This window comes from Manis pentadactyla, chromosome 11, assembly GCF_030020395.1.
Source record: "Manis pentadactyla isolate mManPen7 chromosome 11, mManPen7.hap1, whole genome shotgun sequence".
Classification (NCBI taxonomy): Eukaryota; Metazoa; Chordata; class Mammalia; order Pholidota; family Manidae; genus Manis; species Manis pentadactyla.
In genome coordinates, this window is record NC_080029.1 from 117,419,580 (window position 1) to 117,442,791 (window position 23,212).

Below are 23,212 nucleotides of genomic sequence, written 5' to 3' on the forward strand. Positions count from 1 at the left end.
TAAAGGGGTTCCCGGGTGGAGCAAGGAAGGTGAGGCCTCCGCCAGGTCTGCTGGCCAAGAACGCTAAATGCTCAAGGCCTTTCATGACGTCATGGCGTTATCATCAGATCCCTTCCCTGGTTGGCGCTTTGGACTGAACTGTATCGCTCTAAATCTGTGTGTTGAAGCCCTCACGACGGACTGCCTCTGGAAATGGGGTGTTTAGGAGGTCATCAAGGTTAAATGAGTTGATAAGGGTGGGGCCTTAATCTGCACTGAGGAAAGGGGGGCACGCAGTGAGGAGGCGGGCATTTGCAAGCCAGGAGGAGGGTTTTCCCAGAACCTGACCGTGCTGGCACCCTGATCTTGGACTTCCAGCCTCCAGAACTGCGACAGAATAAGTTTCTGCTGTTGAAGCCCCCCAGGCTGATATTCTGTTACGGCAGCCTGGGCTGATGAACACAGCTGGGGGATCAGGTTATTCAGCTGTCATTCAGGCGTTTGTTCAGGCATTCAACTGTCGTGTCTTGAACATGTACTGTGGGCAGACTGTCCATGCTGCCCTGGGTGGGGGCCTGGGGTTTCTCCGAGAGGGCTTTTCTGAGGGCAGGTGGACGACCCTCCATGCCCCCTGCAGCAAACAAAGCCTCCCGTATGTGGGTTCTGCCTCCTGGATTCCAGGACTAGGGCTGCCAGCAGAGGAAGTATGTGGCCTGACTGACTGTCCCCACAGCTCCCCACCTGAGTCACAGAACAGCCAGGGGCCTTTGGGAGGGGCTGCTGTGTCACCTGTCCCTCCCCTACAAAGTGCCCTAAGGGGTCCCATGGACAGTGAAAGTTTTTGGTGGATTAAATCTGATACTTTCTAAAGACTTCAGAATCATGGATTCTAATGCCTGGTTAAGGGACCTGACGCCCTAGCTCTATTTTTCTTCTCTTATTCCCACGTGAACATCATGACAATGTTCCCTGGCATCTGAAAGAGCATTTTTAGCCAAGAGCAGCAAGCACTGACTGGCTAGATGAGGTGGGATGAGCTGCAGCTGAAATGGACGTAGGGAGAAGCGAGGTTGCGAGGTTGCTCAGTTGCTACTTTGCTACCAGTTTCCCTGCCTGCAAGGATCAACTTCATGTTACAAGGGCTGGTAAAGATTGTCAGGAGGAAAGTGAAGCTCTTGAGAGAAACTAGGTCACTCCTGAGAACTGCATTTGCCAGGCCTCCCACCATGGCCCTCGGCTTCCCCCCATCCCACCTACCCTGTAGCTGACCCAGCCTGGCTCACCAGTCCTACCTTCCATCCTGTCAGCTCCTCCAAGTCTACTTCCTCTATCCTGACTTCTCTGGGGGCTAAAGAAAAAAACCAGCCTGTCCTAAGTTAACTCCACTCAATGGCTACTCATCCCTGGTAGTCAGTCAGCTGGTGGAGCTGGAGAAATGGCTCCTGCAGTGAGGATGTGTGTGTGGAGGGGTGGTCCTTGGGCATGCCTGCTGGGGTCTTCGTAGTCTGCCATATGTGGGGAAAGCCTTAGCCTCTCAGAAACTCATGCCTACCCCTGATATCCTTCCCTGCTGGGTACCAGATGACCAGCCCACCAACTTGAGTCAACACCAGGAATGCTCCTGGAGGGTCTCTCCACGGTCATGTAAAGAGACCACCTCCTGCCAAGGACCAGCATGTGGTCTGCAGCAGTGCGATCCCACGCTGGGTAGCCGTGGGCAGGTCTCTGACACCTTGCATCCTCTCGAGTGATTACTCATGCAGGGTGTCCCTTGTGCCAGGCCCTGGATGGAGCCCCTGTGGGGAGGATCTGATCTAGACTTCCCCACTGCCCACGTTTACAGAAGGGAAACTGAGGTACAGGGACGTTAAGTTCCTCATCTTATCTCAAAAAACAACTTAACAGAGAGCAGGGAGATGAAGTTGAGCAGCCTTAGTCCCAGACATGCTCTTGAGTGCTGCACCTGTTCTCTCCCATATACTAATGCCTCCTGGAGGTATTGAGATAATGTTCATAAATGATGTTCATGACGTGACTGGCACATAGCAGTCATGCCATCTGTGGAGGCCGATACTGTTAATCTCTTACTCAGCCCTCTATTTTAAAGATGAAAAATGGAAGCACAGTTTTTGTAAGTGACCTGATGGTCATGGTGTGAGTTGGGTGGGCTCAAAGTTAGGTCTCTGGATGGCCCAATTATTTTATTTTTCATTATGTTGTGATCTGTGCAGTAAAAATTAGAAGGGAAGAGAAGAATCTAACATTTTGGAAGAATCAAGGGAGAGAGGAAGGAGGGGCGGGAGGGTCTTGGAGGATATTTGAGGACCAAGCCCTCTCCCATAACTCCCCCAACCACTGAGGAGGTAGGTCTTCTTACCCCAATTTGCAATTTTGCAGAACCTGAGTTTAGACAGGTAGGAACTTGTGTGAGATGGTTAGCTGGTCTAAGAGAGCAGGGTTGGCACTCAGCCCTGTGCTTTTTCTGCATTTCCAGTCCAGAAATGGGGTCCAGGATCAAAGTCCAGGTAACTACAATTTTGACTGTCTATTTTGACAGGGAACGTATTCCTCTAGAAGAGGAGGAGAGCTCCTAGAGTTGGACAGAAGGTGGTAGAGGGCAGAGAGCTCCAGGGGAAGAGGCAACTCTTGAAGCTGGAGGTGGCTTGGAGTGTGGTGGGGGCCAAGAGGAGCCATTGGCTCTCTGTGCCTCCAAATACCCTCCTAGGTCACTTTAGTCTAGTAGGGTGACTTTAAAAGGGCAGAAAGTGACTTTGTACCTGCAGGTTTGAGGGTCCTATGTTAATGGTAGATAGGTAATACCTTGGAACTCTAAGGTGTTTAAAAATTCATGCAGAATTTGCCTTCTTTCCCACAGTATATCTGCATGTGCAGATGGAATGGAGGAATCCAGCTGCATCAGCCTTGTCACTGAGAGCCATGTGGGAAGGTGGGAAGTACGGACAATACAAGGAGGGTGAGAGGCAGGGTCCAAAAAGGCTTTAACAAGGTTGAAATCAGCATTGGGCCAAAATGAATGCGTATCAAGATGAAAGACAACGGAGATCTGTGCCGGCACTGGGGCTCAGAACACCCACCGGGCACACGCAGGATGTGGGGTACCTGGGTCAACAGCACAAGTGAAAGATGTGGGGGTTCTGGTTGACAGGAAGCCTCGGATGAGTCACTAGTGGGAGGCAGCAGACAGCAAAGCTAATGTCACCGTCGCCTCCGGTGGAGGTACAACAAGCAGAGGAGGAAGGAGGTACTGCCAAGTCAGCTTGCATCCAGAAAATGGGGTTCAGGCCTGGAAACCTCAGGGGGAAAGGGGCACTGACAGCCTGCCAGGCTAGCAGCGAGGAGGCGCCTTCTATTGCTGCTGCTGTGTCGCTGTCTTCGCCTTTTGTCTTCACCAAAGCATATTCATATATTTCTGAGCAATTATCGGCCCTTCCCGACTTTTGTTAATTTGCTTTGGGACTACACTACTCATTCAGTTTGATTTTTTATTAATGTAACCTGAGCAAATATAGGGATTCCTTGTGACCCAGTCTCTGCATTAAGTCGCATTGAAAGAAGCCCAACCCAGCAAGCAAGCGAAAGAGGTGTTCAGTGCTCACACACTTCTCTCAAAGAGAGGAGAAAGGAGGGGGCCCCTATCTCATTACCTTGTGCTTCACGTCTTCTCTAGAGCCGTTTCCTTTACCAAGGCACCTCAAGTCCCCCTGATGTCCACTCAGACATTTCTTTTTGTCCATTTCTCTTTTGTCCTTCCGCATCTCTGTTATACAGATGGGCTTACCATCCACGTCTACTTTTCCTTGAGAAGCCAGGAACCAGTTCTGCAAGCCAGGGTTCTATTCGTTTCCTCCAAGTTCTCCAGTGCTGGCTGCCTCCCCACATCCTCCTGGGATCTGGGGTGGTCAAGACAGCACTCTTCTCTGGGAGCTGGAGGGGGGGAAAGCAGAGCAGGCAAGGACTGCATTTTTGGTGTGTATGGCAAACGTGACAAGGAGAGGGGTGTTAGGGACCCTGGGGACACTGTATGTGAAGCTTGTCCTCACTGCATTAGCACATGGCTACTGTGGGTGCAAGAGCCCAGCCACCCATGTGTACAAGCCCACCACAGATTGCCACGTGACAGACACTTGCAGTTAACAGCAGCAGGCAGAGGTTCTTCTGCACCCCTGAGGGCCCCATCAGCTTGCAGGGTTCATTTCCATTACTCGGGACTCCTTTTTTGCAAAGTTGACTCTTGTTTCTTTAATGACATACGGGAGACGTACTGGGAGAAGGCAGACTGCGGGAGGGTTAGCCCTCACCACGTACTCCCCACGCTCCACTACACTCCCAGCCTCTCCGACAGCTAGGTTGGGGCCCTGTGGCTCTTTCTGACCAACAGGCTAAGGCAGGCAATTAAGAGCTGGTGCACCTCCTCTTCCTTCTTTCCTTTAGTGACTTTGGAGGCCCTGCATTCCAGATGGCACACAAAATGAGGAAGGGTCTCTCAACTCACATTGCACCTTATATAGACAAGAAATAAACTTCTGTTATATGAAAGCCCCCACGATTTCAATGGTGTTACTGCCGCAGAGCCTGGCCTATCCAAGTAAACAGCCAGAATGTCAGAATCAACTGAATAATTGCTCTCCTTGAGTTCTTTAACGGGATGAAGGAAAAAGCTGTCTCTGGAGTCAAGGCAGCTGATTGATGCTTTCTCTCCCTGTCACCATGCAGCACAGATGGCACTTCCTGTCTGGTGATGCCTCACGTGGGCTCCTTCGTCCCCCATGGGCTCTGCCAGTCCCCATCCTACACAGTCAAGTACGCACACTATTAGAGGTTTGCCAAGAACATATCCTTGTGTCTGCCAGCAAGTGTCTGTTGGAGGAAGAACATTTTAGCAGAGAATGCTTGGGGGCAAAATGGACTCCTCAGGAGGCAGTAAACTCCTTGTCTCTAAGGTGAGCAAGTGGGTGTTAGATGTCCACGGGGGATTTAGTTGGAATGGGACATGAAGAGGAGATGCCAGCCTTCAATGAGGAGGGCTGGGGCTAGGAGGGGCCCAATGGACTACATGATATTTAAGTCCCATCCAGTCCTGAGAGTCCCCAGCATAGAGTCTTACACAATTTTGTTTTGAAAGTGGATGAATAGATACATTTTGGTCACTAAGAAACTAAAGAACTTGTGAAATAAAATAGCTTGGCTTAATGAACAAATAAATATATATTTTTTGAATAAATAAATATTGTGACACTGACATTATCCTTTCTTCAAGTACAGTCTCATGAGATCAACCTTCTCAGCTCTCACGAGGTTGACACATGGCCAGGAGCGCTCATGAAGTGTATCTGTAATTTACACACCAACCACAAGGAGGGCTGAGCTATGGGAGAGTCACAGCCTTGAGGCCAACCAAAGCCATCATGATAACAGCACCATAATAAGGACACCAGAGCTTCATCATGCAAAGTGCTCCCCCTGACATCCTGCGTGCTCAGAGATCACTATCTCTGAGCTTATTGTCATCTATCATGTATTATTACATATCTTTGAATTTATTATCATAGCCTTAGGAGGAGAAGAGCTGCCATTCTCATCCTATGGGCAGGAGATTCTCAGAGATTTCCCTCCCCAGGATCACATAGAAAGTAAGGGTAGATCCAAGACCTGAACCCAGATTCTTTGACGCAAAGTGATGGATTTTAAAAGAGCATGTCTATTCCTGGCAGTAGAAGCTAGGACTGAAATCAGTTCACATGCTCCTTGCTTCCTTAGGAACTTCCACTTTCTGCCTATAAGATTGTGCAGGGGAGGGATTGCTGGGAGAGGCCAGAAAGGGTTTTCATGGGAAAAGCAATGAACTAGGGGATAGAGTCCTGGAGTTCAGAACCTGACTCTTTGTCTGACCCAATGCACATCGAAGGATACTTCATTTGCTCATCTGAAGTTGGATAGAAAGACATCAATCTACTTTGAGGAATTTCTATGAGGACCCAAGATGATGGGCTGAGAGAGTTTGGAAAAACCTAAAAAAGCTAAGGTTCTTGTTTCAAGTGGGAATGCATTCAGCTGCAAGGAACAGAATGGCCAGCTACAGTGTTTTAACAGCAGAGGCTTTATTCTTCTCATGACATAAGGAGTCGGGGCTGGGGAGTCCTAGCAGAGCAGTAATGTAAGGTGATATAACAATGCCACTGCAGGCCTGGCCTCTTGCTGTTTTGCGTTCTAACTTCATCCTCACACAGCTGCCTTAAAACCCAGGATGGGCGCTGCACCTCCAGGCCTGGTGTTCAACTTCCAGGCAGGACAAAGAAGGGAGAAGGAAGAAGAGTTGGCACCTATTTTAGGAATGTGAGAGTTTTCTTAGACAGGCAACAGATCGCCGGCCAGAGCTGCCATCACGTGGCATAGGAGGCTGGAGAGGGGAGTATTTGTGGCCTGGCACACGACCACCAGGAACACATCCAGGGTTTTGATGGAAAGGAGAGGCTAGGATCCGTAATGGGTGCAGGTGGCGGTGCGTGCCACAGCGCTGCTGAGATGGGCTCTGAACACCCAGGGATCTTTTACATTCGGTCTCTGGATTTGAGTGAAGGCAAGTCGTGTTGCCTCTTCCTTTGGAGAGGAAATGGATCCCTGGTCTCCTACTGTCAGCACGGGAAAGGGAGGCAGGCTGAGGCCGAGGGAAGGGCGGGTGCTGCTGCAGGGCCCGAAGGTTCTGTGGCCTCTCCGTTCTCCCTCCCTCTTTACCATTTGTTCATTTTTGATGAGGCTGGGAGAGCTGAATCCGAGGAGCCCATTTCTAGCCGCAGTGTTTGTGTATGTCTCCACCCGAAGATGTCTAACCACAGACTTCCTCTTGACTCCTGGCAACAGAGAGGAAACAAAACCGCAGCCGCTTTCATTGCTGAAAAACACAAAACGGACTCGTTTTCCTAATAAGCCCAGACGGAGGAGCTTGCTGTATTTCTGGGAGGAAATGCTAAAGTTCTAGTCCAAGGAGTCTCGGTTGGGTAGTCAAACTGCCAGATGCAGCAATACTCCGTCCAGGTGGAAGGAAGCCACTGGCCCAGGGGACCGTAGACCAAGGGGCACGTGAACCAGGAGCCCTTGTTGCTGACCCGTGGGGCCTGGCACGAGGGACACGCTCAGGGAACCCAAGACCTGAGCTTTGCCCCTGTAATGCCACTGGTCTCTTTAGTCAAGCCTAGTTTCCAAGAATCTGTGTATTTCCCCTGCCTTTTCTATTATTTTCTAGGCTATTAATTTCAGCTATTGGTTCATCCCATTTTGTACTTTCTTTTTCTGTTTGCTTGTTTTTCTAATTTCTTATGATGTGCATTCAGCTCTTTAAGCCTTTCTTCTTTAATGATGGAGGCATTTAAGGCAACATATTTTCCTCTGAGTCAAACGTTTTTTGGGATCCCGTAGGTTTTGAAATAAAATAGTCCCCTTGTTGTCTGTTTCGGGATGGTTTTTAATTTTGGTTTTATTATTTCCTTTGATCCATGGGTTATCTAGAAGTATGTTTATAATTCCCAAGTAATTAAGAGTGTTTTCAGGTGCATTATTTTTCTCATTTAAAATTTTGGGTTATAGTAAGAGATTGTGACCTGTAAAATCTCTAATTTTAAATTAAGAATTTTTTCTTTGTGTCCAAGTATGGGATCAAATTTTGTAAGTGTTCAATAGGGAAGGGAAAGCCGAGCTGCTAAACTGATGCAGAAAAGAAAGGAGTTCTAGAATGTCCTTGCTTGGCAAATAAATCGCCCAGTTTCCTATCCTGCTTCTAATCTTTTCCAGCGCTGTGGCCATGAACAAAATGCCGCATTTTTTCTGAGCTTTATCTTTCATCTTTAAAATGGGAACAATAAGAATATCTACCTCTTAGTATTGCTGTGAAGATTATATGAGATTATGTATATAAACATGGCTGGCACAGAGGAAGGATTTATTAAATAGAAATGTTGCTATTTTTAATTGTTTTGTTATTTTTGCAAAAGGGAGGAACCTTTACTGTCTGTGCCCTAAGCTTTATCCCTAACCCAGATCTGTGGCTTCTGGTTAGTGAGGGGACTGGAAGAAAAGAGGAAATGGGTAGTTCACTGCAGCCATCACCCTCACTGAGAGGGGAGGCATCAATAAGCCCAGAGGGATGGGGCCACTGGCCCAAGGAAACACAGCAATTTGGTGGCAAAACTGTGCCTCAAACTCAGGTTCCTACCTACCTGTCCTGTTCTCTCTGTGGGCGGCCACTCTGGTTTCTCTCTTGAAAGAAACAGTTGGCATAAGGTCAGCCTCTGTGATGCAGAGAGCTGCAGCTCCTGGTGGGGCGGCAACCACTGAGCTAGCACGTTAGCCTTGGCCTTCTGGGAAGAGTAACTTGGAGGTCAGTCATTTCCAAGAGAAGCTAGAGAAAGAGGATTGGGAGTGGTGGATGCTTTGGGCATTGCTGTTTCATTGCTCAGTGGGGGCATGGAAAGCTAGACATGAGCTGGGGGAGGGGGGCCTCCAAGGGTGTCCGCAGCCATCTGGCCTTAACCCTTCCTACCAGTCTGCTGTGCTTTCCTCCCCCTGGGACTGATCCTGGCAGTGGCGGTGGGACCCTGTCTTTGTCTGTCTGGCAGGCCTTCTCTGGAGCAGACCTCAGGAGCAGGAGCTCTGCTGTGGCTGGGATGGCTCAGCATGGATATGCTCATGGAAACTGAGGGCCCAGGGTGACAGCCTGCACAGCACTGTGGATGCCTAAGGCAAGATGGGATGTGATGCTGGCTATGCCTGCCTCCCAACATCTTAGAGAGGCTGGCGCTGTGCCCTGGGACACCAAAAACTCAGAAGGCATGGGATCTTCTCTTTGGCGGGAGGTTAGGAAGGGGAGGGAATCACAGAATTACAAGGCTGAAAGTGGCTGAGCTATCTGATTGGGGGCCATTGAGCTTGGAAAAGTGACCATTTCTTAGCCTGTGTCCATAAGTATTACGTACCCACGCTGTGCATGGACCATGGTGAGTGGACAAGGAGGCCTGTAACATATGTGGATATGTCTGGACGGTAGGTCTCTGACCTCAACCAGGTGTGTGCTGGGGGGTAACGCTGCCACCTGGTAAGGCTTGGGATTAGAGGCTGATTGTAGTGGCTCCTCCATGCAAATTAAGAAAAAAATAAGGCCCTCATGATTATTATGAAAATGAAATAAATCAATGTGTGCAAAAGTACTTTGTAAATATCAGCACAAATACAGAAGAAAGCCGTGGTATGTAGAATATGGTTAGAAAATGCTGATTCTTTACTATGCCCCGAGCCCTTAGTTAGATACCATCGAGGAATCAAGTGGAGTGAAAACTTATTCCCCCCTCGTGGAGCTTGTGTGCTTTCTCCACATGAAATGCTCTGCAAACATTATCCTTTTCTCCCTCTTTCTTCTAATGCACCTTAATTAAGCACCTATTCTAAGCCAGGGTTTGGGCTAGGAGCTGAATACTATGGTGGTCACTGTCTCCTAGAGGAGAGCCATAAGGAATGGGTAGGCAGTGTGGCCGCCAGGGACTGTCACAGAGAAACAGATGGGATAGGGGCCCGTTCACACTGAACATGGCACTGGGAGGATCCAGAGAACATGTCATGACCTCTGTCCTTGTAGGGTCCACGGAGCAGTGGAAGACCAGAAAGCAGTCCACTGCGGTGCCGTCCAGTCTGAGTTTTGATAGGCTGAGCAAGGCCAGGAGACAGGGGAGCCCAGAGGAGGGGCCCTATGAGCAGAGCTAGGAGGCTTCCTAACAGACAGGTGGGAGTTCGCAAGGCAAAGGAGGGAGCAGAGGGGATTCTAGGCCGAGCAGACAGAATAGGCAAAGGCCTGGGGGTGGAAGTCGGAGTGTTTTCTCCAACTCAGACACAAAATCTGAAATGGGGAGTGATGAGGCTACAGAAGGTAGATGGTGAACTTGAAGGCTGTGTTAGGGAATGTGCATTTATCCGATATGCTGTGGGGGAACATAATTTAAGAATTAGAAGCACAAAAGGAATAATCAGGCTCTGCCACAAATACGGTAGTTTTAGTGGGCCAAGGGGAGGCAGGTCGCAGAAGTCCTGGAGGCCAACATGAAAGGTGCATCTCTGAAGTTGAGACCATCGAAGAGCCAGTCCAGAGCACCACTGCGCTTCCGGGGCCGGGAAGTTCACACAGCTTCCCCACATCCTTCCCTCACTGCGGCCAGGAGGGGGGCCCAGGGCTGGGAGAACTCTCCTCAGGCCCAAGGTCTTCAGAGCAGCCCTCTGCAAGCATGGCCTCCTCCAGCCCGCTGGTCTAGTTGGGGCTGCTCTAGCTGGGGCCCGTTTTCCTGCATGGGACAGCCTTTTGCTCAAGCAAAATGATGACCTCGGTGGAAAGGAGATGATGGTATTTCACAAACGCAAGGGCAAAAATTCAGCCCTGCCTCTGAGGAACTAGAATCAGGAACTGCAGAGTCACGCCTGGTGGCTCTTCTCGCCTCTCTCACAGCTTCTCTTCCTCTTTCTTCTCTCCATTTCTGTCCAGCTCTGTTAGAGGGAGCACACAGCCGCGTGGGCTCCTACACCCCACCACCAAGTGTGTCAAAGGCTGCAGAGAGAGTCTTAGTCCTGGTGCTAATCTCTCAGGGCACAGTCTGATTGGCTGAGCCGAGGCAGCAGACCGACAGCCTTGGGGCAGGGGCCCCTGTGCCAGGAAGGGCTGTGTCTCAGAGACAGCATGGCTCCAGAGCCCACCCCTGTGGTACTGTTGTGGGGGTGGTCCTTAGGGGAGGGGTGCTGGCACTGGATTGGCCCCTGGAGGCTGTCTATTCTGTGTAGACCCCTGCCCTGGGGCAGTTGAGTCAGTCAAGGGCTTTGGGGTGGGCTTGCCCTCAAGAGACAGTCACCTCCACTTACATCTCCAGGAAAGGGGATGGAGATGGTGAGAGTAAAACCCAGAAAAGCCCCCATATTTGCTACTGCTGACAGTGAACTCAGAGAACTGAAGAGTCTGAGAGGTGACTTTGGGCCGGTTAGGGCACTGGACGGCTGGGCCCCTCTGCTGAGCCAGCGACCCCGGCTGTGGAGGGGCCCAGGACTTCTGGGTGGGCCTGCTGGGTTCCCTCGTTTCAGATGCAGCCCCGCCGAACCCCACTTCACACAGCACCAGCTTCAGGAACCAGAAGCCATTTGGTAGTTTTCCCCAAACACGGAGGAATCTTTCCCGTTTCCCTTCTCACATGTTGTTCCCAGGGGTTCTCCCAAACCCAGGAGGCCCTGCAACTGTTTCGTGTAGAATGGTTTCCCTGAATAGCAGAGGAGGCCAGCTGCAGCTGATGGAACGGAAAACAGCATTGGCTGCTGGGGGATGAACGTGGGCTCCTGGCCCTGAGCGTGGCAGCCCACCCCAGGGGGAGAAGATGTTTCAAAGGGCCTAAGCACTTGCCCTGGCCTCGGGCCGCTGCACCACCCAGTGCAACTGCAGCCGCTGCTGCTCACCAAACGAGCTCCCAGGCAGATCACCTAAACCTTGCCAAGCCGCAGTTTTCTCACCTGGGAAATGGGAATAATGATAGCCCGTAGAAAGGTCCTGAAGGTTCAGTGAGACACTGGGAGAAAGCACTGGGCGTGGTGTCTGGATGGGCTAACACGTTCCCGTGATCACTGTCCCTGCTTTGGCACACAGGCCCTCAGGCCAGTCCTGGGGCTAATTTGTTGGTATTCAGTGGACAGTGTTAATGCTGGCCACCCCTGCCTCCCAGTGGCCTCTGAGCTCCCCCCATGTATCACTGCCCCTGCAGTTCATGTGGGCTCTGTCTCTCTAAACACTTCTTGTGAGAGCTGCCTGACCAAGACCTCATCATTCCTCGGGGGCAGCTCAGATCTTCCCTCCCTTATGGCAGCTTGTGGTCCATCTGGGGAAGATCTCACCACTCCCTTCTTACTCCCAAGCCCGGAATTTCATTGCATCCCTGATAGAGGGAGGGAGCCTCATGCGGTGTGCCATAGCACAGCTTTAGGGGACAGTTCAAGGCACACCTCCAGCTCTGTGGCCTTAGCTTGTCTGTGCCTCACTTTGCTTGTGTGTCAAATGGAGACCACACAAATAGTATTTTCTTCATAGGCTGTTACGAGAAGAAAATCATCTTCAAAAACATGACTTTGAATGACTGTGTAGCCTTCTCTCATGTGGGTAGATCACTAACCAATGCTCTGCTGGTGGGCATTAGGCCGGTTCCAACCTTTCACTATCACAAACAATGCCACAGTGAACATCTTGTATATAAATCTTTCTGTTCATCTCAGATTGCTTCCTTAGAAGAATTCCCCAAATTTTGCTTGTCTTAGAACAAAGTCTTGTCCACCCGAGTTTTCAATGATGCCCTTTGAAATAAAAGTACAGCTTATTATCCATCAGAAAAAGAAACATATGGAACATGTTAAGCAAGGGGTGGTTCAAGAGGAAGGTAGAAATCGGTTCAAGATGGGTTTGGATCCGTTTCAGGGTGTCTGACACAGAATCATTTATAAAGCTCCCCTTGAATCCATTTCTCGGAGGAGAGGCAGAGTTTCATCCTTCAGGACCACTGATTTCTGTCTTTGAGGGAATTCCAAGGGGCTTTGATGTTCTTGGCGATGGAGAAGCAGCAATGGCAGATCAATAAATGAAGCCACGGTCTGTGGACGATGCAGGGCTCCCCGGCCTGTCAGCCATTTGGGACTCAGTAACAAAGACTTCTTGCTAACAAGGACTTCCTTTGTTGTCTTCAAACTTTGGCTCATATTTTATATACTTCTCTAACCTGTTTTTTATTCCAGTCTTTTTTTCGTCCCACCTCTACACTTTTCAGATTCATTCTGGGTTGTCATTCATCCATTCATTCAGAAGAAATGTCTTAATTGCATGCTTCTCCCCTGTCAGGCCAAGATTGCTTTCAGACTTCCTGAGACCTGGACACACTTGCTTCGGAAGCCCCTCCCACACATCAAACCTAAATTCACTCGGATTCTGTATTAAGTATATTTTTTCTGTAAACAAAAATAAGGATTATTTTTATAACTTTGCATTTGAAGTTATTTGGCTGTAAGTCATTCATTTGATTTATGGCTGGCGTTGATTTCTCAGCAATTATTGGGGTACTCAAGAATTCTCGCGAAGTGAAAAAAATCTAACCTGCACATTGTTTTCCAGTCTAATGAAATTTTTATGAATTTTTACGACTACTAAACAAACCATTAATAAGGTTGATGTAATATTTTGTTTTGTAGTCGTCTCATTAAAATTTTATTAATTTCCATTGCAAAGCTGTTCCTTCATGTTTTGGATCCAATAGCTCTGTTTCTGGGTCTTAAACTTTTTCACGGATCTCTGAAAAGTTTTCAGGTCTCCCGGTGGCTAATAGAGCCTATCAGAGAGGGACCTGGAAGAGAGGAAAGACAGTACAGGCTGGACAGAGTTCCCAGGTCACTGAGCGACAGATGGACAAACTACTGTCACAGAAGAGGAAGTATTGCTTGATGGAGTGGGAGTGGGGTACAGTGAAGATATCATCTTCCCCTAAGTCTGCTTGGGTCTGCAGGGGTCAGCGCAGGTTTTGGAGAGCAGACATTGCCTAGGCCAGAGCATGAATGGCAAACTTTTCTAAGTGGACCTGAGGGAGGAGTGCATTGTGGGTAGAGGAAGCAGCACATGCAAAGGGGCGGGCCTGGAAAAGAACACAGAGTAAACAAGCTGGCCGGCCATGCAACTCTGCACTCCCCGCTCCCTGCTCCCATCTCTAGGCCCTTACTTTCAGACTGGCATCACCAGAGAGTTTGTCAGAATCATGTTTCAGGCTCCCCAGACTCCCCTGAATTAGGACCTCCATTTTAATAGGATCCTTGGCAATTCACATGCATACCTAGGTCTGAGCGGCAGGCTCTAGTTCCACTTGGATCAGAGGCAGGCCTTCTGCAGGGGATCAGGGTGTGGGCAATAGGGAGGGAAGGAGGGTGGATAGTCTGCGTAGCTGCAGCCCCAGCAGAGCAGCAGTTGTTCTGAAAGTTTGGCCTGAAAGTCCATATCTGGGGGCCCAGAATGTTCAACGATTGCTTAGAGGGTTGGGGCTTTTCCATTTAGAGAGCCTTCTATCCACTGGGCCCTCACAGTCCCTTCCGCTGGCCTTCACTCCAGACAGTCTGTCTTGCCTGCTAGCCTGCACGCAGTGATGGCCTAATAGACTGTAGGCTGTGTGCATAATGTATTCCTGTGAGTAATTGATCACATTAGGATGAGCCAGAGCAAGTAGTAGGAAGAAAAGGGAGGAGAGGCATCAATAACTTGGGGAGGGGGGGAACCTGCTACAAGCAGCTAATTAGCTGACTCTCCGAGGAGAGCCCTTTCACCATGAGGGCCCAGCTTGCTGTTGTTGGCTGACCACCCTCCCCTGCTCCCCTGCATGGCTGGGCTTTCTGATGAGTAAGGGGTAGTAGAAAGAGCTCCAGACTGAGCCAGAAAACTTGGCTTCGAGGCCATGTGATCTCAGACAAATCATTTATCTCTGGGTCTCAGTGTCACCAACTATAAAATGGGAAGGTTTGGATCAGTGGTTTCCAAATATGGCTGATATCAGAATCATCAGAGATACCTTAAAAAGGATAGATTCTAAGGTCGCATCTCTGCAGCGTTAATACAGTGGGTGGAGTGAGACCAGGAACCCGTGTTGTGACAAGAACCTCCTTCAACTCTGGCACGGCTGGTCCGATGGGCAGTTGGGAACCACTGGGTTGGAAAGATAAGCTACTCCCCAGCTCTGGCGTTTTCAGATCATCGATAAGGACGGACTTTCTCATAACCCCTTGCAGAGCATCAGCACAGTCCTGCGGAGAAAAAGACAGGAAAGGCAGGGGACCTGTCTTCCGCTCCTGGCTCTGCAGCTAATTCATGACCTACTCACAGTTTCTCCTGAGGCTCACCTAACCCACCCATACATTTGCTGACAATGTCACCATGCTTTCATCTGACCACCATCACTGTGCGCCTGGGGAGATTTAAAAAATACAGCTGACTGGTTCCCATCCTCTCAGAGATTGTGCTTCCATACATTTGGAGGAGCTCAGAATGGCGTGTTGTTTAAAGGCTGCCAGGTAATTCTGAAGACCAGTGATGTGTCCAAAGGCATTGCTGAATGGGACAACTGGTGCCCTGGGGGACTGGACAGCACCCAGTTTTGGGAGGCCACTGCCATGCTGGCTTGGAAGCATGGCCTGCAAAGAGTCCCAGGCAGATCCTCACTCACCTTTCAGCCTTTAAGTGAGCCTGGACAAATCCTGCCAGGGGAGCACTCTGCTATGTGTCACCAGAGCACACAGAAGACCTGCGTTCAAACCTGGTGCTTTTGCCAATAGGTATCCTTGGGCAAGTCACAGGAGCAACATGAGTCTGTTCCTTTGTCTGTCAAATGGGGTCAGTGGTAATTGCATCCTGCCGGCCCAGTTGGGAGGATTACACGGAACAGCTTGCAGACTGTGATCTGTGAGTAGTCATGCTCGGTGGCAATTGTCGGCCCCTCCCAGCTGCCCTGCAGCTCCCTACGTTGGGACCAGTGGAACCAGCCTGGTTGAATCTTAACATCTCTACCTCATTGAAAACTGGGCTTGGAGAGGGTCTGCTGCACTGTGCCAGAGGCCAGCAAGGAAACAGTCCCCCAGCTTTCAGGCCAGGGGGTAGTTTCTGGAATTACTCCATTCTGCACAGCCAGCCACTCACTCAGTCCCAGTATGTTTCTGCTTTCTCGAAGCTTTTGGAGCCTTGCTTCCTTGCCCAGTTGGTCAGCAGGGGTCAGTCTGCATGCTGGCCAGCCAGAGAGACTGAAGTCTCCTGCCCAGTCACTCCCTGTCCTCTTTCCATCACTCCAACCCAAGGACCTGTCAAGGTTCCACTGTTGCCCTCTGCAGACATGTTCTCCTCCTAGCAGCCAGAAGGGTCCTCCTAAGATGTGAATCAGATCATGTTGGTGACTTTGTCTGGCTTCCCGTGATCACTGAATAAAACCCAAACTGGTATATAAGGGATACTGCCGAATACCTTCCCTTTCTCTTTGTGTAATCCTTACACTTCTTCCCCTGGTTTACGTGACCCTGTACAACCTGGCCACCTATTTCTCATGCCATGCTGCCCTTATTCACTTTGTGGGGCAGAAAAGTTCCTATGTGTTTTCCTACTATGTTTATTGCCCTCCACTGCACAGAGTTAACTCCTTCTCCCAGGTCCTCTACCGGAGGGCAGGACCTTATATCTGAGTTTAAGTCAATGGAATATGAGGGAAAGTGACGTACACCACCTCTAGGCTTAGCCCCCAAACGTACCAGGAGCTTTTTCTCTTTGCTCTCAGCTGCATGCAGAGGATATACCAGACAACTCGGAGGAGACCTTAGGGGGTGGCAGAGCAGCTAATTAGAAAGAGCTTTCGTTTTGAATAACTGAATGAAAAACTACACACCAGACACCTGTTGGCTCAGACTAGAAGGAGAATAAATAAACTTTTATTGTGTGAAATTACTGAGATTTGAGTTGTGTGCTCCAGCAGCTAGATTACTTATCCTGACTAAAGGCCTGTTCTCAGTTAAGATTCATCCTGCTTCTCCCATGCTGTTCCGTCTGCTTGGAATGCTTTGCCCTGCTATTCTTCACATGCTTGTCTCTTTAGCCTTTAGGTCTTCATTTGAAAGTCACCACCCAACTGTTAGTTTTCTTTGTGTTCTTGCCAATTTTTTGAATTGAACTTTTTACAACTTGTGTGTGTGTATTTAAAATTAGTTTTCTATTGTTTTCCCCTAGAATATAAGCACCCAAGGGCATTAATCAAGTCTGTCTTATTCCCCTTGGTATATATGCCAAACAAAGTTTCTGACAAAAAGTGGTCATTTAACAACTATAAACTGATGGATTAAATGAAGGAATGAACTAATTATGTATGATTCAGTTCAGTTCAATGCACATTTTGACTGGGCACCAACTTTGTGCAAGGCATTTTACACACATATAATGCATTCTCTACTCAATTCTCATGAATACTCTAGTGGGGAGGTGAGATTATTTATCCCCACTTTACACATAAGGATCAAGAGGCCCTGCTAGCAACCATAATAACACAGAAATGTTATGAGGACGCCTTTACACATGGCATCCGTCATTCACCATGATATTCCTGAAAGGTAGGGACTATTATCTCCTAAAAGAAAAACTCATGCTCAGGCAGACCAAGTCACTTCTCCAAGGTCATGCCGCTAATGAGGCCACGCAGCTGAGATTTAAATCCAGGCCCAGGGGGAGGGAATGGTGAAGAACCGGGACCCACCTCTCTTACGGTGCTATTCTTTCTAAAGTCTGACAGCCTCATTAGAAATCCCAAAAGAATATCCTGAGCATGGGCAGAAATGAAGACATGGAAGTTCTCCAGAGTCCTATGAGCTCAGCTTGCAATGGGATTTCATTTTAAGCGCAGGCCCCATTCTCCCCCAGGGCGCCTGGGATTAGGGGGGGGCCATTCTGCATCCTGGGAATGCGGCTCTGGTCTGTCTGCGCAGGGCTGGCCACCCCTGATAAGCTGGAGACATGAGTGCCCAGGTTCATCTGGGGAGAGCAGCCGGGGCTGTTGATAGGCAGAGAAAATCTGTGATTAATTATGGCAGATGAAAGTATGAAGTAATGAATCCTTTCTGAGGGCTGGGCACGCTGAGGAGTCTCCCTCTCTGAATGCATTTGGAGACGCACCGCGCCTTCTGAAACCAGCAGTAAACTTTAATGGCTGCAAGTTCTGAGCCTTGGCGGGCTGCGGATTGGATGGCGCGGAGAACTCATGAATTCTCTGGGGCGGGAGCTAATTAGGGTGCAATGTTTCAATTACGGAACACTGAGCGAGTTTCTCCCCCATCTCCCCGAGCCACCCCTCAATGGATACACATCATTTGTCTATTTTCCTTTGATTTCTTAATCATTTGATGATATGACAGCAATTATTTGTCATTTGGAAGAGAAAATCGTCACGGAGCTATTGTTTCCCTCTTGAAACCCCGGCTCCTCTGTGGGGATGGTTACATTTGATAAATGTTTTCCATTCCCGCCGCCCCTCCCCCACTCCCACGGGGGGGTTGGCGTGGCAACAGGAAGCTTCAGCCTGTGACGCGGGCCTGCTGTGATCCGAGCGCTATTTGTTAAAAATGAAAAAGAGCAGGATCAACTTTAAAAGAGCCGAAGCCCAGAGCCCTGGGCCCACCCCCGTCATCTAGGTTGAGGCTGTGGCACATTTGCTTTGGGAAATTTGGTCATTTCTCTGAGCTAATAAGCCAGCTTCAGTGTCAGGAATGCAAAACAGAAATGGAGCAACAAGAAAAAAGACCAAGAAAAAAAAGCAGAAATGGGAAAGCTTAAATGACTTTGTTTAAATGTCATGCATGGTACTCTCAAAACCCTGTTGTCATATGTATGCAAGTTAATTAAATGGAAAAATGTCAAATTAGTTGCTTAAAATATTAATGGCAGGAATCACCCCAGATTCAAGAGAAGACACAGTAGTGGGAACAAATCTTTTAGGACTTAACCCTTTTTTTGGTCATCCTCCTCTCACAAAATAGATCTTTCTTCAATCCTTGGAAAGATCAGGGGCTGCTAAAGGGTTCTGTAGGTTTGGGGACCAAAGCTTCCCAGTGGGTTTGCAACCTGTGATTCTGTGACACAGGACTCACTGGTGGCATTTTTATTTCTGCAGCATTGGCTTTGTGTAGGGGATTCGAGTCCCTGGAAAGGCCCAATAATCTGAATATGTCTCAGTGGTCCCTTCTAGAGCCTGGGTAATTTGCCATTTTCTTCTTTTGGTTTTCAAAAGGTATTTTAGTTTAAACAGCCCATTAGAATGCAAAATAAGAAAAGATTGCACAAAAAGGGGTGCTAATGTTTTACTCATCAAATGTTTATTTAGTACTCCTGGGGTCCTAAGCCTTTGCTGAGTAAAATGGTGAGGAAGGGTGAGTCACAGACTGACTCAAGGGTTTCAGACTTGGTAGGGAGAGGCCACAGGCCCCTAATCTACCTCATGTTTGCATGTGGGGAAATGCAAGACTTGAGAAAACCAGAAACAGTCCCAAAGCCATCTGACTACTGAGTGGTGATCGGTTCTGCCCACCTCCCCCAGGGACTCCCACATATTAGAGGACAACAGGGCACATATAGACAGGACAGGGCATGCTGCACGCCTAACACTGAAGAGGGCAAGGTAGAGGGGGGAAAGTGGGGATATGGGTATCAGGGTGACCTCTCCATCAGCAAAGAGCATCGTCTGCCATGACAGCCAATCCTGCATAGGATGTAGTTTCTCCCTGTTCTGGCACAGGCTGCCAGGCAACGAAGGCAGGTACTGTTTATTGAGTAGACGTGTTCACAATCATCTCACAGTTTGATCATCAGTTCAGCCCTGACAGACAGATGTTGTCTCTATTTTATACAGTTTAGGAAAGTAGGAGGCCTCCAAGCAAAGAAAGTGGCTGAACTGAATATACAGGAATTTGGACTCCTACCGTAGGCAGTGGGATATCCGTTTACCCAGTAACTGCAGATTAGCAACAGAAATGCCTCATAACAGGGGCAAGGCCCAGTTTCCTCAAGCGGTATCTTCAAGAGGAAGGAGGAGATATTCTGAGATGCCCTGTGGAAAAAAGTTCCAAATACTTTAGGGAGATCCTATATATTTGTATCCTTTTCTTGTTCCTGTCAGTGTGGTAATGAATCATGGGCCCCTGAATACATCTATATCCTAATATCCAGAACCTATAATGTTACTTTATATGGCACAAAACCTTTGCAGATGGGAAGCATCTTGAGATGGGAAGATTATCCTGGATTTGAGGTGGCCCCAATATAATCACAGGGTTCCTGTTAAGAGGGAGACAGGAGGGTCAAAGTGAGGAGTAAGAGATGTCACAGGAGGAGGGGAACGTGAGTGCTGCACTTTGAAGATGGAGAGAGGGGCGGTGAGCCAAGGAACACAGGCGGCCACTAGAAGCAGGAAAAGGATAGGCAACGGACTCCCTGCTGAATTCCCCAGAAGCAACAGCAGTGTCAACACCTCGACTTTAGCCCAGTGAGAATGACTTTGGACTTCCAGCCTCTCGCCTCTGGAACTGTGAGAGAGTAAATGTGCGTTGCCTTAAGCCACATAGTTTGTGGAAATTTGTTATAGCAGCAATAAGACCCCATACAGTCAATTGTTGTTAAGGAGCAAACCTCCTCTATGCTGCTTTCTCATCCCTGCCTCGGGGTTGGGTAGGGCAGCTCTGCTTTGGATTATTGTTTGGTTCTGAGTCTCTTCACCGGCTGCATTCTGGGACAATGGCTGCCAGGGGTGTGTTCTTTCCATGGCAATGGCAAAAATGGAGAGTAAACTAGCAGACACTTGCAGTGCCTGCTGTCATTTCAGCTTAGAGACACCCCACTTCTGCCCACCTTCCATTGGCCAAAGGCAGTCACGTGGTCAAGCTGACCATCAGTGGGAACTGGAAATGCATGCGACCTAGTCTAGGGGGAGGTGCTGCAAAGTCACACAGCAAAGGGCGAGGATGTATGATTCTAATACTGGGGAGGGATAGTAGGAGATGGGACCTGCCACATTTTTCTTGAAAATTCATCATGTGTATTAGCATCTTGAAGGCTCTGAGAAGTTCTGTAGTAAATAAGCCTATTTAACTGTTAACATGGAGTTCCCCAAACTTCCTTAAGCAGAGAATCCTGTGTTCCTGCAGGATTAATATTTTGAAATATGCTCCCATAGGCAGTTCATCTCAGAAGTTGGAGGGAAGAGAAAGCAATGGACTTGACAGGGCCTTGGAGAGTGGATTCAACTAAGCAAATAATAAGACTTTTAGCAGTGGTAGAGTGAAACTGACCATTGGTCATGAGTTACAGGGACTCTTTCTCCTGAGAACCTTATCAAACATGCCATTCTCAAATGGACAGAAGAACTGAGAAGCTATTGACTGAAAGAGCTACCACAACTGTCCTGGAGACTGGACTTTACTAGCCGAGAGCCTATTGGAAAGTCCTCAAAAGGCAGGCACTCACCTCTCATCTGAGGGCAGGAGCGTCTCCTGCCAGCTGGGCTTCCTGCAGACACGGACTGGGAAGTGTTACTAGGTTGGAAACAGACAGAGGCGGGTGAAACAGGTTTCCCAAAATGAGTCTGACCATTTCAGGCCTGCTAACAAAAGTTCCCCTGGAATGGAGACGTGAACTCTTTCCTCGTAGGACCTAGACTAGGAACAGGCAAGGGCGCAAGAAGCAAGTTCCCCAGTGTGGGTGCTGTCAGCTCCAGCTGTGTGGGAGAACCAAGGTGCTCGGAGTGGCATCTCACACTGACTCCAAGAGGTACACAGAGCAATACTGTGAGCCCTCTGACACATGTGGGGGCCTCCCCTGCTCTGAGAAACAGGGGTAAGGAGGACTCGCTTCCTCTGCACCTGACCTGTCTCCCTCCAGCATGAGGCCCCATGGCTGGGCTTGGGAAGGGCTGGCCACTGTGTGGGATGGTGACTTATCTGACACACTTAATTAGCCTATTTCCATGTAACGTTTTAACAGAGGCCATTACAGACTAATAAAAGAAAACAATAGTGCCATAAATCCCAGGATCAATAGAAAGGAAAGCAGTGAGGCTGGTAACAGCTTCCTCTGAAATATCCAGAGGGTCTTCAGTAATGAAATTCCCCTTGAAATTTAAGGACAAGGGGAAAAAATATTTTCCAGCTCCCTCATTCACTCAGCAAACGTTTAGAAGGTGAAGACTATGGGACAGGCTCTTCCTTAAACCCTCAAGGCATAAACAGAGGGCACAGCCTAGTGGGGGAGAGAGACCCAAAAACAGGAATGTCACAACTCAGTTATGAACAAGAGCTGGAAGGAGAGGCTTCCCAGAGGCAGAATATTTGAATAGGCTCTGACAGATGAACGGGAGTTTCTGCATGGAGAAGCGAGTGGGGAAGGACAATGCTAAGGGAAGGAAGAGCACACAGGAAGCTCAGAGGCAGGAAAGGGGCATGGTGAGTTCGGGGAACAAGGAGTGCGAGCGAAACAGGGCGTGTAGACGTGGGGATGAAAGGGGTAGTATGGCTGAGGCATGGTGGGGAAAGCCTTCTTTGCCAAGGTGGATTTTGGATTCTTTTGAGATCCAGAGAAGTTGAAGGAGATTGGGAAGCATCGTTATCAGAGACAAGCAGTGCCCAGAGACTCTGACTTGGTTCCTTGGGCACCCGTGGGGCACTGGCCCAGCACCTGGGAAGTCGTGCCGGAGCCACATGCCTGGCTTTCCCAGGCACACTTGGTAGGGCCCCACAGCCACGTCTGCTTTATCCTGCGATGAGCACAGCATCAGCTCCCAAATTTGGAGGCAGGACTGGAGGGAGTTGGGGAAGTGGAGGTAAGATCTGTCCATTCACCTGGAAGAAGTGGCTTGCCCCAGAGACGCCCATGAAGGTGTTGTGGGGAATACAGGAGACACTGACACTCCAGGCAGCTCCAGGGGCCACCGTCTGCTCTTCTTGAGGGACCGTGCCAGTGCGAGGGGCACACGCATGGCCGGTGAGCCTGGGGGTGAAAGCCTGGTGCAGCGAGGTCAGGCCACCCGCTCAGTCTGCTTCCAGATTGTGCTGTATTCAAGAGGGAGATAGATTCTTAGCTTAGCTTTGCCATCAGCTAGCAGCTTCACAGAAAACTATTCACTCCATTTCCAGAATCTCAGTTTCTTTATGGTAAATGAATTTTCCTCAGTAACTCTCCTTCAACCAAACACCTGATCAGTCACCAAATCCAGTTGATTTTCCCACCCAAAATGTGTTTCCTTCACCCTAGGTGAGGCCTCCAGCATGTCTCATTTGGAAACTGTCAGACTTCCAGTCCTTGCTTCTCTGCTGTAGAGAGCATACTTCAGTCTGTGAAGAGCCGGGCAGTAGACATTTAGGCTTCGTGAGCCACATGCATCTATGTTGCATATTCTTCTTTGGTGGAAACAACTTAAAAGTCCATCAACTGATGAATGGAATATCCATTCAGTGGAGAGACATTTGGCCATGACGAGCAGTGAAGTACTAGTTCATGCTATGACACAGTTGAACCTTGAAAACATACTGAGTGAAAGAAGGTAGACACAAGGGATTCATTTATATCTAGGGTCCATTTATAGGAAATATGCAGAATAAGCAATCCATAGACACAGAG